At 41.4% G+C, this 13,405-nt stretch overlaps 1 protein-coding gene across 3 annotated transcripts in view; it reads right to left on the reverse strand.

Annotated features, from left to right (window-relative positions):
• BACH2 (BTB domain and CNC homolog 2) overlaps positions 1-13,405 on the reverse strand; it is a 180,104-nt gene that overhangs the window by 113,087 nt on the left and 53,612 nt on the right. The window contains exon 1 of one of the 3 annotated variants that reach the window (XM_053381466.1): positions 5,272-5,358. The exons of the other annotated variants lie outside the window; for them this stretch is intronic. The gene's annotated coding sequence lies outside the window, so the exon portion shown is untranslated. Of the gene's footprint in view, positions 1-5,271; positions 5,359-13,405 lie in introns of those variants that run through there. 3 annotated transcript variants of the gene reach the window in all.

Raw genomic sequence — 13,405 nt, forward strand, 5'->3', positions numbered from 1 at the left:
CTGCTTCTTGCTCTCTCACAGGCTCTCCAGTGGGGCCTTCGTCTGCTGTATGTGCAACCCCAACTGAAATCCAACGCAAGCCTTTAAGAGTTGCTAACCAAGTCATTTCTTTTTAATTGGGTTATATTTTTCTTTAAATGTTATCTCTATTAAAGACATTGTGTGGGCAGACCGGAGGGGCGGGTGGAGTGGGGGAAGCTGCAATGATGAGAGAAGCCTCACAAACAAATAATATAAAAAAGGTGTCATTTGCAATTTCTGAACATTACTATTAAGCTAACTCTTCAATGCACCCCCCCCACATGCTAGCAAATTTCATCAGTATAGGTCAGGCATAGGCAAACTCGGCCCTCCAGATGTTTTGAGACTACAATTCCCATCATCCCTGACCACTGGCCTTGTTAGCTAGGGATGATGGGAGTTGTAGTCCCAAAACAGCTGGAGGGCCAAGTCTGCCCATGCCTGGTATAGGTGAAATTTTAAAGAGCAACAATTATTCAGCTGATTCCCACCCTGCAATACTACCATATTCAACGCTGTATATAATGTTTTCTACTTGTTAAATAATAAGAGGTAGTAATTTACCACAATGGATGTTTTATACATAAATCCTTTGTATATGGGGTCTTTAAAGTACACTATTAAAAAGTCTCCATTTAGTAGCATCACTGATGTTTCTCTGGAGGAAATCATTACAAGAAGGAGAACGTAAGTATTTCATTTCCATATGTTTTACCTTGATTAACAACCTAGGTGTTAACTTTCATATTCAAATACCCTGATCCTGCAAGAACACTTCGTATACAGAAACATCTGCTAACTGGACAGGTGGGCAGAGCATAACTCAACTGTGGTCCCCTCTCACCAGCCATTTGCTAGGTAGGCCTTTAGCTGATTCGACATCCGATGCCCCTTTAAATTTGCTGTAGGAGTAGGGGATTATTGGCTTGTTGTTGTTATTTTTTATTGTGTATTTTGTGTTGTTGTTTTTAGTAATTTTATGTTGTGAACCGCCCTGGGATCTGCGGATGAGAGGTGGTATACAAGTTTAAGAAATAATAAAAATAGTTGCAAGTAAAGCAGGAAAGACACAGCTTTCTACAAAATGCCTTGATTATGTAGATTAGTGTCAATCTACCAGGTTCCCCTCATGTTTAACTATCCCTTTCCTAGTGTATAGAACAATTATCCTGGTTTAATTGAAATGAACTGTAAAATTGTATCATAATATGGTGAGTTTTCCATAACAAGTACCACAGATTACCAGTACCTATAATTAAGATGCATTTTTCATGACTATCTTGATATAACACAATATTTTATTGCTATGGATACGCAAACTATCTTATTTATGTACTTGCATTCTTCAAGTATTAAACCATTGAAGAGTCTCTTACTGTAGCAGCAAAAGATAATTTTAAAATGAATTAACAGCCCAGTGCATTGCACTTTCAAGCTACTAGTTAAACAGAATATGCCACAAAAAATTCAACTCATTGCAGTTCAAAATGAGGTTGTCTGAATGAGACACAAAATTAGAAGTCAAAGGAAAGCTGATGATACTCCTAATATTTCACTATAGTCGTACCTTGGTTCTCGAACGTAATCCGTTCCGGAAGTCTGTTTGACTTACAAAATGTTCAAAAACCAAGACGCGGTTTCTGATTGGTGCAGGTGCCCCAGAAACAATAGCCGACAACCGCACTGGAGATTTGGATTCTGAAAAATGTTAAAAAACCAGAACACTTCGGCGTTCGGAAGCCAAAACGTACGAATACCAAGGCATTCAAGAACCAAGGTATGATTATGTGACAAAATCAACCATAAAAGCACTAGAAAATGTATCCATTTATGCATCAACAAATGATAGGATTCAAAAAAGGCTTATGCAGTGAATCTGCAGGACACTACATGAGGAAAAGATATTTTATTTTGCTTTACTGGATTTCACTTTCCAGGCTCACAGCACATACTGGAACCATTGGTCACACTAGAGTTCTAGACAGTTGATCAGTGGACATCTTGTTCAGGATTGCCAACTCTGACTTGCAGTGGGTCCCCAGAGTTTCAAAAAGAGGTACAGTGGTACCTCAGGTTAAGATCTGAATTCGTTCCGGAGGTCCGTTCTTAACCTGAAACTGTTCTTAACCTGAGGTACCACTTTAGCTAATGGGGCCTCCCGCTGCCGCTGTGCCGCCGCCGTGCAATTTCTGTTCTCATCCTGAAGCAAAGTTCTTAACCCGAGGTACTATTTCTGGGTTAGCGGAGTCTGTAACCTGAAGCGTCTGTAACCTGTAGCGTCTGTAACCCGAGGTACCACTGTATTTCCCAGCTTTGTCTAGGGATGCTTGGGATTAATTTAACAGGATTTAACACTGAAAGAGGAAAATGCGGATTATTTTTTCCAGCATAAATATTCAATGTGTTTTATGAGCAACTAATGTGGTAGATGCAGGAGGCGAGGCAGGCCCATGATAAGTACCTGATGAGTAATAACTGATTCAAGGGCCTGGGGCATTATGAGCAGGAGAAGATGAAGGGGATTTCAAGGAACCAAGTGCTTTTATATGTATCTGGCAGGACCCAGTCTAATACTAGGATGCGATTTGTCGTGTCAATATGGTGTGGCAGTACAACTAATGTTTATCATGAGTACTGCTTGTATGTTTGATTTAAAAATACAGTATCTCAGAATATTTTAACACAGAAAAATGCCTCAAGAAAAAGAATAGCATTAGAAGGTGTTATAGAATATTCGGATTGCACAGTAGTCAGCCGTATGGATAACTCGAAGATCAACATAAGCTAAAGTATCCTGGACCTCAGACATTTGGGAAATACAGGCAACACCGAACCAAACTGTGATGCTGATGTAAGCAAACAGGCAGAAAATGATTTCAGAATACAGTATGCAATACTTCAGCAACAACTAGTCAGGTGCTAGCTAACTGATCAGACAAACTACTAGAAAAGTCAAAACATCTAGACTTTTTGCCAAGCATATAAGCTGGGGAAACAAACAACTCCGCTAAACAAATAAAGTGGTACCTCGGGTTAAGTACTTAATTCGTTCCGGAGGTCCGTTCTTAACCTGAAACTGTTCTTAACCTGAAGCACCACTTTAGCTAATGGGGCCTCCTGCTGCTGCCACACCACCAGAGCATGATTTCTGTTCTCATCCTGTTCTTAACCCGAGATACCATTTCTGGGTTAGCGGAGTCTGTAGCCTGAAATGTATGTAACCTGAAGCGTATGTAACCTGAGGTACCACTGTAATAAATGCTACAAGGTTGCTATTGAGCTTAGAGCACCATATTCAAAACACTTATTAAAAGTACCCCCACAATGCCTGCAAATGTTGATGTTTCTGAACTTTGTATTATGTGCTACATTCCTTTTTTTCATAATCTTCCATTGCAGAACCCTAAGCAGCACACATGTGGTTTCCTATGTGGTCCTCCATCCCTGCACTGACCAGACCTAAACTTATCAGTGTCAGCAAACTGTCTGCACCATGTGCCTTCAGGGCATAATCCTAGGTATGACATAGGCATTAAACCTTCACCCCACTTTTGGGGGGAGAAGGATCTAATAAACTATTCACAATCTGAACCCATGTCACACATTCCACTATAGGAATGATTGGGGCATAAGAGCCTTTGTGTGCCACCCCCTCCAATGTGAACCGGTCGGTTGCCATGAAGGCAATTATGCTTTGGAAGTCATTTGAGTTGGGAACAGATTGGTGACAGAGGCGAAAGAAAGGATTGAACATATTATGTGGACACAAGAACACCACCACCTCTTCAAATCTCTACTCTAAAGCCACTTTTTCCTAGGAAAAACAGATATTGGGCTTATGATGAATGTATCTGAGTACAATGTGTGGTTGGATTCCCAAAGAAAGAGACATTGTTATGGCTTAGCTCTTATTGGGGTGAGGGTATGTTACTATAGAGTGAAGTCAGGGCTTACATGATGGAATACTCCTCTACAGAATATCCTAGCCTTCTTCCTGACACACTACTTTTCTATGTGCAGGGATTTCTCCCCTTCTGTGTATGGAGAAGCATTCCAGCATGTGAGCCACGACTCACAGTCTGAAGTATCAGCTTCATTAATAGGCACACTGAAAGTCAAAAATAAATCAAGAACAGATTGAATTATAATTCAACTAGCCGGGTGCCCCTGTCCTATTTTTAGAAGAAGGGGAAACAAGGAGGAAGATATGGGAGGAAGGAGATAGAACCCACTGAAACATCCTGGTTCAAAGTAAAAACATTACTTTATCATTCAAAGCAAAATATGAATATTGGTTTCAACAATATACACACAAAGAAATTGTTTCTGTAGATAAATATATATATATTTCATCCAGAAAGAAAGAAAGAAAGAGACTGGAATAGGTACAAGGCAAATGGGGCAGGGGACCCAACAAAACCAAATTTAAATATTCCTAGTTTAAATATATTAGCACTTAAAAAAACACCACCACTCTTCTTGCATATTGTACAGCACCCAGTTTGCATATTTTGCTTCTATTCCAGCTATAGAATCTGGCAGATCCACATAATTTTAAAATCCCCCATTTTCCTCATACCTACCTCATATGAAACATTAAAACAAAGTGTTCTGATCAAATTTGAAATTGTACTTCAAAGTCTGCTTTATTACAATGGCATTCTCACTCCCCCCCTCCACCTACCACCAAACCTTTCAAATCAGTTTTGCAAACCCACCATTTGGAACGTAAATTTGGAATGTAGATGCGCTCAGTCATGAAGACCACCACCAAAACCACCTATCTATTTTTCAGGAGTTGGGTGGGGTGCGGGGGAACACCCCCACCCCACCCCCGGCTCTCCGTCCTGCCATGACTGCTGCTCTATGCAGATTCAGTGTACTGAAATGCTGACTGGTTTCCCCACCCTTAGCTGTCTTGTTAAATAATTTCTGGAAGGACCTGCCCATGTTGCTCACGTTGCATTCCAGCTCTTCCTTCCACCACCACCCCCATCCCCCACGCCACAGTCATGCTGGAGTCAAGACAAAGCAAACTCCCTATTGCATCACACAGGCAGGGTTTTCCGAACTGCGAGAGGCATTCTCTGCTTCAAAATACGCAATCCTGTCAAGTGGTTGGACTGCTACTGTGACCCACTAGTCGAAGGGAACAGCCTCCCCGCTCCACTTGGACGGACGCGTTGTGGCTTTAATTTTAAGCTAATCCCTTTGCCGTGTCTCCACCCTATACTGTAAACTAGACATTACCTTATACAAGAATAAATCTGCTGCATTCCACTGTCTAGCTGCTTCACTGAAGATTTCCTACACTCGCCAGCAGAGTCAACAGCAATGCACACTCTCCCACCCACCCACATCTCCTCCTCGGCTAACCCCCCTCTTCCCACTCCCCCACACTTCTTTTCCACCTCACCCCCCCTTCACTGCCTCGCTGTGTTTTTGTGTAAATGATCTCACATGACTCAACAAATCCATCTGCCTCAAGCAGGCCAAGTTTGGAGCCTTCCCAGGAGGGAGGGAGGGAAGAATTGCTTTGTGGAAGAGACCTGGAGCTTTGCCCTTTCTCTGGCTCAAATTACCCGCCTGTCAGGCCTGACGGATTTGGCTAAAAATAAAAGGAAGCGGGCCATGAAAAGCAGATGAATGAGCTCAGCAGTTCCTTAGATAACATGGGGCCATGGTTTTACCCCCCAAAAGCTTCCAAAACAGGAACTTCAAATGGTGGGCAAGTAAGGGCAACGCTGCAATCCAGGCTAAGCTTCCGGTTATTAAAAAAATATGACATACTGGTAATATATGGAGCACAGAAAAACGCACAAGCACACACAGAACAACAAGAAAACTGATTGGCATTGGGACTCAGCTTGTAAAAAAGAGAAAGAGAAAGGAAGGGAGACAGAGAGGAAGAAGAAGCACTCTACAGCTTCGCCGCGGCAGACAGAGCAGGGAGGAGGAAAGTGGCATTTCTGAAGCTGCATATATGACATCAGTTTCTTACTTTGTGCCAGTAAAGAGCTGAAAGTCGTTTGTGCAAGTGCGTGCCCAGAGCCCACAGTGGGTATTAAGCACTTAGCTTGGCAATGTAATGACACACTGTAGCAATCTGTAACGTGAAGCAGTCAGCAAAGCCCTGGCTCTGAAAGCTATTTCTCCTAACTATTAACCATATGTTTGGCTCCTCAGATATCCGAGCGGGTATCCCAGCTTACCATCTGGTTCCCATCCACACAAGCAACTGTAAAGCACGGAGTATTTCCCTCCAGAGCCGCATGTTTCTTTCTATGTCTGCTTTATAAAACACACACACACACACTCACAACTTCCTTAAAAAAAACCAACCCTTCCCAGCAAAGATTTTCTCTCATTCACCAGTCTGAAAGTAAACTTTAGCTCACAGAGTATCCCGCCAAGGTCTTTTTACTATAATTATTCAAGAATGCACTGCTGTACTGTAAACAAGGCATAGAGAGGCATTCCTGTTTGTACAAGAGATCTCAGAGGGAGAAGTGCATACATACACCACACACACACACACACACACACACGGATTTAAACCTGGCAGCACTGACACTTGATACAGCATGTTAAAAATAGGGTGCAGTCTCAACCGATCCAGGCATTGCCGTGGCGCCCTCTGTACACACACTGCTTTCTTGGAAATGAGTTTAAAAACAAAACAAAAACAAAAACAAACAAAACCCTGACAGAAGTGAGCTTCACTACATTCTGACAACTTCAAAGCTGGACTGAGGGTGTAATAATTAAACAGCAACCGAACACACACAAACATCCCAATCAAATAAAATCAGATGGGTCAGAAGGATTGCTTGTGTGTTTTGAAGCTACACTTTGCCTATTGTAGAAATGTTCATTTCTCCAAGCAGTATAGCCCTATGTAATGGCTACTTTAGGAGGAACAATGACTATCCCTTTTGTTAGCTTGGTATTATTTCAATCGCAACCAAACATTCACTGATGAAAGCAAATTGGAATGCTCAGCAAATTTTGTACTTGCTACTCTTAAAAGCTTGAAATGTAGTCAGCCGCACACACAGTATTCAAGTAAAAATACCCTTGGACTCAATACCACATGTTCAAATATTCAAGCTTATTAAGTCAATTTCTTGTGCATGGAAATGATTTTCGGATGGGCAGCAAGCACAATTCATAAGGGGTGGTGACTGATGCGTGGCTGTAGCGGTAGCATTACAGCTGTCAGCCAAGGAAACAGCAGCCCCACTTATTTTTTTTCCATCTAGATCCTAGTTGAGTGTCTCAGAAGTACCTCCCTCCCACTGATACTAGTTTCTTGGGCACCAAGATGGGTTCAGTCATATCATTTCTATTCAAATGCCTACACACTAAACCAGGCATGGCCAAACTTGGCCCTCCAGCTGTTTTGGGACTACAATTCCCATCATCCCTGACCACTGGGTCCTGTTAGCTAGGGATGATGGGAGTTGTAGTCCCAAAACAGCTGGAGGGCCAAGTCTGGCCATGCCTGCTCTAAACCAAGGGCAGTCAATGTGTGGTGTCCTCAAAATGTTATATGACTCCCACCATTCCTGACCATTAGTCACATTCATGGGAGTTGTATTCCAAAACCTGACAATGTTTACTCTTATGTCCTGCACAAAACTCTTTTAATACATGATACAAGCAAAGCTTTACTATGGTGTTTGCAGCATGTTTGCACTCCAGGAATTTTAACTTCCCACTAAAAGGTGTGTTGGGTTTCCAAACTACTGTACCACAAAATCATTCCTCATCAGTATCTTCTGATCAGGCAGTGGTGGCCCACATCTATATTCCTGAGGTCTACTATATTCCTCTAATGGTTATCTGAAGCTGAAGAGCATGCTGTACAACCTAGTTCTTTCACCGGTGATCAGTCTCTACAATGAAGCTGATATTACCTAGCAGTAAGAAAGCTGTATGACACTGTCTTAATAACGGGAGGAATACAGTAAAGACTTCTCCATTAAGGATCATATGTACCTAGCATTACGTACAAAACCTAAAGATATACGCAATATTATAGCACAGAATGCATCTATTTTTCACTCATTTTTGAAAAGTATTCTCTATTCGTCCAAACGAAAATTGCAGGCAAAACACTAGTATAATCAGGTAGAGCTGCAGTGGACATATTTTAATTAGTCTGTAAGGGGTAAAATATCATTCACTAACTCTGGATGGGGGTTATTTGGCCCTCCAGATGTTTTTTGACTACACAGTAGATCCAGCCAACAGTCAAAGATTGTGGATATTATAGCCCAGCAATCCTTGGAGCTCTCCAAGCTAAAACAATGCTAATACAAAAAAGATGAATTGCCAGACAAAAACACTATAGCACATGCCTTTTATATATCAGGAAATCCTGAAAGGAAAATGTATGTAACACACTGACATCCAACAGAGGTGGGGAACCTTCTTTTTTGTGCTACAGGCCAGATCCTTATCAGATTCTAGCCTCATGGGCCAAATGACATCATGTGATTAGACACTTTGAAGTTCCAAAGTCAGGACTTCAAAGCACCATGGAGTATTTGCAAAGAGTCCAAAGCTTCAGTTTTACCTCCCATCAACTGATGGGTGGTAGAGACAAAACCTGCTTTCCCTTGCCAATGGACTGTCAGGAGAAAACTTCATTTGCGCACTGTTAGCACATATCTATATGCCCCACATATGTCAGATGCAGAGCAAGTAGACATGAATTTGGGGGAATGGCCTAACTGGATAAATTTAATCCCTGGCAGGCCAAATTTGGCCCATAGGCTGGAGGTTCCCCAGATAGCAAACAATATGATGCAACAAACAACAACAAAAACTAGGATCAGCTAAACATAAAGGAAGCCAATATCAACGTTTTCAAGGTCTGTTTGAAGGCGTCAAGAGCGGAAGCTGAAAAGGACTTACGGAAAGGGCCCTGATGTACCTCAATAGTCTTCTTCTTTGGCGATCACTCGTAGCCGAGTAATATTGTCTTCCATAAACACAGTTTTAACAATGAGTCCATAAGTGATCGTAAATGATCGTACAACATGACCAGCGGTAGAGAGTGAAGAGGGCCTCTGAGATCGGTATTTAGGGCCATCGTAGAATCATATGTTGTTACCACCATGAGCTCACATGGCAGGGAGAGACACAAATTACTTATTTTTTCTGTATCAAATATTAACACAAGCAAACAAGTTTCCAAGCCAATGCACCTTTGATTCTATAGACCCAGGAAATATGCAGCATAGTGACAAAAAGAAGTCCCTGGGGTTAAAATGAATCCACATGTCCAAACTCTGCCCCTGAGTCAAACACCACCCAGTCTTGAAATCCTGTACCAACCAGACTAACATACTTGCACATACTTGTTCTCAGGCAGCAAACAATAACCTCTTTTACACCACACAGTCATCTGAAGAAATAGGCCGAAACATCATGGGAAAAACTAGGAAATATCTGCTGAAAAGAGTTCTCAAGATGAAGGGTGGACCTATTAATTTAAAATTATATGAAGCGTAAAAATACAGAAGAAAGGAACCTCAACAACCTTTGTTACTAGACCTCTAAACACTGCAATAAGAAAAGCCTTTTGTTGTTCTTGAGTCTTCAGAGTGGGGGAGAGAAAAGGAAAACTCGAGACGGTAGCTACTGTAGAAAATAAAATGCTCTAGAGATGCAACGCTTCTCCTTAAAATAAAATGCTTAGGGCAAAATTCATCTCTCAGAGTTACTTGGTGGATCCAGAAGGAAATCTACAGCCGCTAAAGTGGTTATACTTGCAGGTAGGGAAGGATAGGTCCAGTCCATGCCATTCTTGCATATGTTCATTCACAAATCTGTTCTATCCCGTTTCCACATTTATTTGCATTTTTCTTAAAATCTGGATTAAAAATTTCATTAAATACAATTTAAATAAGGATTGGCTGGTCTAATCCACACATCAGTGTGAGAAAGATCAGATTAATTCACACTGGAAATAAGAATGCAAATTTCTCAGGCATCCTTACTTGAACATAGGGATAAGAACTGGCGTAAAAACAATTATCTGCTAGACAATTATCTGTGTGATTGTGGTTCACTTTCAAGTTAAAAAGAAGTGAATGAGAGTCACAGTTCCGAAGCTGTCCCACTCTTATTCTGGGCTGGAAATGAAAATAATGAAGTTGCTTTACACTGAGATAGACAACAAGTACTGTCTCTCCTGATTGGAACAAATGCTAACAAAGGGATGTGTTCTTTATTTTTTAAAATGTGCCCAAATCATTTTGGCTAAACATACCTTCGTCAATGCCTTATCTAAAATGACAATATTAACATTTATTATACAATGACTCAACCACACATTAAAAATTTTTAAAACTTAGAATGCATTATAATAACAATTGTAAAATGAGTGGAGGGGGGAATTATATAGTGTTATATTATTGCATTTTGGGCTGAAACATGTTGGGTATCTGTGAGATTCATTTCTCTTTCTGCACATCATCCTTAGATGCTTCCTCTTTTTCTCTTTCAATTGGAAGCTTTTCAACTTTCAGAAGTTTTTCCTAGCACTACTAGTAGTAGTACTAGAAATCTTTTCACCTGAATACTGAATCTGCTACTTTTTTCATACCAACCATAGACTTAACTCCCATAACTTCTCTGAGGTGAAACTCCAATGATGTTACCAACTTCAATGAAGTAAAAAGAGGGTGAGCGGAGGGAGAGGGAGAGGGAGAGGGAGAGGGAGAGAGAGAGAGAGAGAGGTCCTGGAGTCGAAAAGTAAACAAGTTTTTGCAATCTTTGCTCCAAGAGGGTTGTGAGAAAAGGGTTAAGAAATCACAATAGCCAGATTTGGTGGAGTATGTTCAGTAATTACCAATGGCAAGGGAACTGGTGATAATAGTGAAGTTATAAAGATAAAGGAACCCCTGACCGTTAGGTCCAGTCGCAGACGACTCTGGCTCATCTCACTTTACTGGCCGAGGGAGCTGGCGTTTGCCCGCAGACAGCTTCCGGGTCATGTGGCCAGCATAATTAAGCCGCTTCTGGCGAACCAGAGCAGCACACGGAAATGCCGTTCACCTTGCCGCCAGAGCAGTACCTATTTATCTACTTGCACTTTGACGTGCTTTCGAACTGCTAGGTTGGCAGGAGCAAAGACTGAGCAACGAGAGCTCACCCCATCGCAGGGATTCGAACCGCCAGCCTTCTGATCAGCCAGCCCAGTCCTCAATTGCTGCAAATGCATTCAGGATAGCAGCCAGATGTTTTTAGAGAAGGCAGAAGGATAAGAAACCCAACCCTAGGTAGAAACAAGCTGTGACTTCTTTGCCTATCAGCAAGCCAGATCCTGAATTGTTCAATGTATTGCTAAAATTAAACTACTTTAACGTTATGTCCAAACACGGCCATTGTGCTGTTGATACCTGATGCAGAATCCACAGGTTTTCCCCCAAGTTCTTCAAGTCTTTGGTGCGGAAATTTACATTTTTCTCCAGGGCCCGGTCACAATATTTTACAAAATAACATTACATACACACTGCAGCTAGTGTGCTGGCCATTGTAATTGCTGTGATAAACATAATTTGCCTCACATCTATTTGGAGATGTGTATGACATCATGGGTGATGTGGCACAGTTCCCTTTTCCTGCGTTCACATGCCCTTTTTCCCCTCTGCATTCCCAACACTTTTTACTTATTACTTAGTACTTCACTGGCTGAAATTCCCTCATCTTAGTATTCCATTATGGTAATGAACATGTGGCACGTATAATTACCACTGCCCACAAAGCTACATATTCCTGGGCCAACTACACCCTACCATTACATTAGTATCATCTATATTTCTTAAATGTGTGTAATTTAATTATTAGCATGCAACGCATTTCATCACGTAGCATATTAGCTTTACTTGATTAAAACAGGTGAATGTTAAGTGTAGCCACGAGCTGCTTTATGTGGGATATAATAGTGCTGGAGTTGGACAGGAGCTCACGTAAGTATCACATTAAGGAAAATGTACCGGTATGTGCATTTCATAGCCACTTTGTGTCTTTCCAATTCATATTTAAAGGAAGCTCTGGTTTTCCTCGCAGTCACTATAATGGGGAATCTATTTTGGTTGTTGTTGTTCTTTTTCACAGAAGCAGATGAAATTTGCAGACATAGGAACACCTCCAGAGTGGATTGAGCCTATTAAATTGTAACCAGATGCAAGGTATTTGGGTGGGGGAAAGAACATGGAACCCTAGGAGTGAGAGAAATATCATCCTCCAAGCGAGACTCTGCTACCTCAAGGGTAGCTGGTAGGAGGTGGGCTTCTGCCCGCACCATAGTTTTTTGAAAATACAGCCTCTTTCCCAGGGGGTGGGGCAGGGGATAGGAGAGATATCTCCATTGACTTACAAAAGATAAGAAATGGACCCGCATAGGGAAAGTGACAGGCCCACGTGAAAAACAAACACATTGTTTAATTGAAATGCCCTGGGGGAAATAATTGTCTGAGTCAGCTTGGGTCACTATTTTTAAAAAAATGCAACTGGGGGGCACCCAAGTCCACAGAGCAACCAAGGGCTTTAAGAAGCTCCTTATTCTACTTGAGATGCCTTCTTATTGGCAAAATGCAATTTCACAATGTGAAAACCTCTTCCAAATCACAAAGTACATAGAGACAATGTACACCCCTACACAAGCGCCATAAGTGCATGAGGATGTGTGCTTTAAATTGTCTAGAAAGCCCTACAGAAAATGCATGCCTAAGGCAGACAAAAGGTTATAGTACAGTGGGAAGTGCAGGTGCCCTGTGATGTGGAATTCAGCAATGAGAATTGCCTTCAAGCATTTGGGTTTGCAACTTCACCAGTGGCTGAGTGGTGGGCCGCAGCTTCGAGGTAAGCCACAAATTTCAGCTAAGCCTTAGTTAAGGCATGAAACACCCAAGCCAACACCATCTGGAGGACATCCCATCTCAGAGACGATTCTGACATTCTTCCTAGAATCCTGCCACGGCAACTCTGTTTTATAATAATTGAAATCCAACCCTTCCCACTCAATGCCAATTCTGCAATACAAAACACAATGTCGACATGAAACGCTTCCCAGGAATTTCATCCAATTGCCTAATAAGAGTCTCCACATCCCTTTGCTTATTAAGTCTTTCCCTTGAACAAAGAAATATTTCTGTTAAATCTGTTAAAATATGGAATTTAATGTTGGAGCATTGATCTTAAGGAATTCATAATTATGTTTTTGTTTTTAAAAGATTCAACAGTTTGAAGGCTCTAGAAAATCATTAACACAAAAATTAAGGCAGGAAAATCAGTGTTGGCTAGACATGCTTCAATATTTGTTACCATAGAAACAAGACAGCAGGTTTGGGTTTTTAGTTATCCACTG

This window comes from Podarcis raffonei, chromosome 3 (assembly GCF_027172205.1).
Source record: "Podarcis raffonei isolate rPodRaf1 chromosome 3, rPodRaf1.pri, whole genome shotgun sequence".
Taxonomy (NCBI): domain Eukaryota; kingdom Metazoa; phylum Chordata; class Lepidosauria; order Squamata; family Lacertidae; genus Podarcis; species Podarcis raffonei.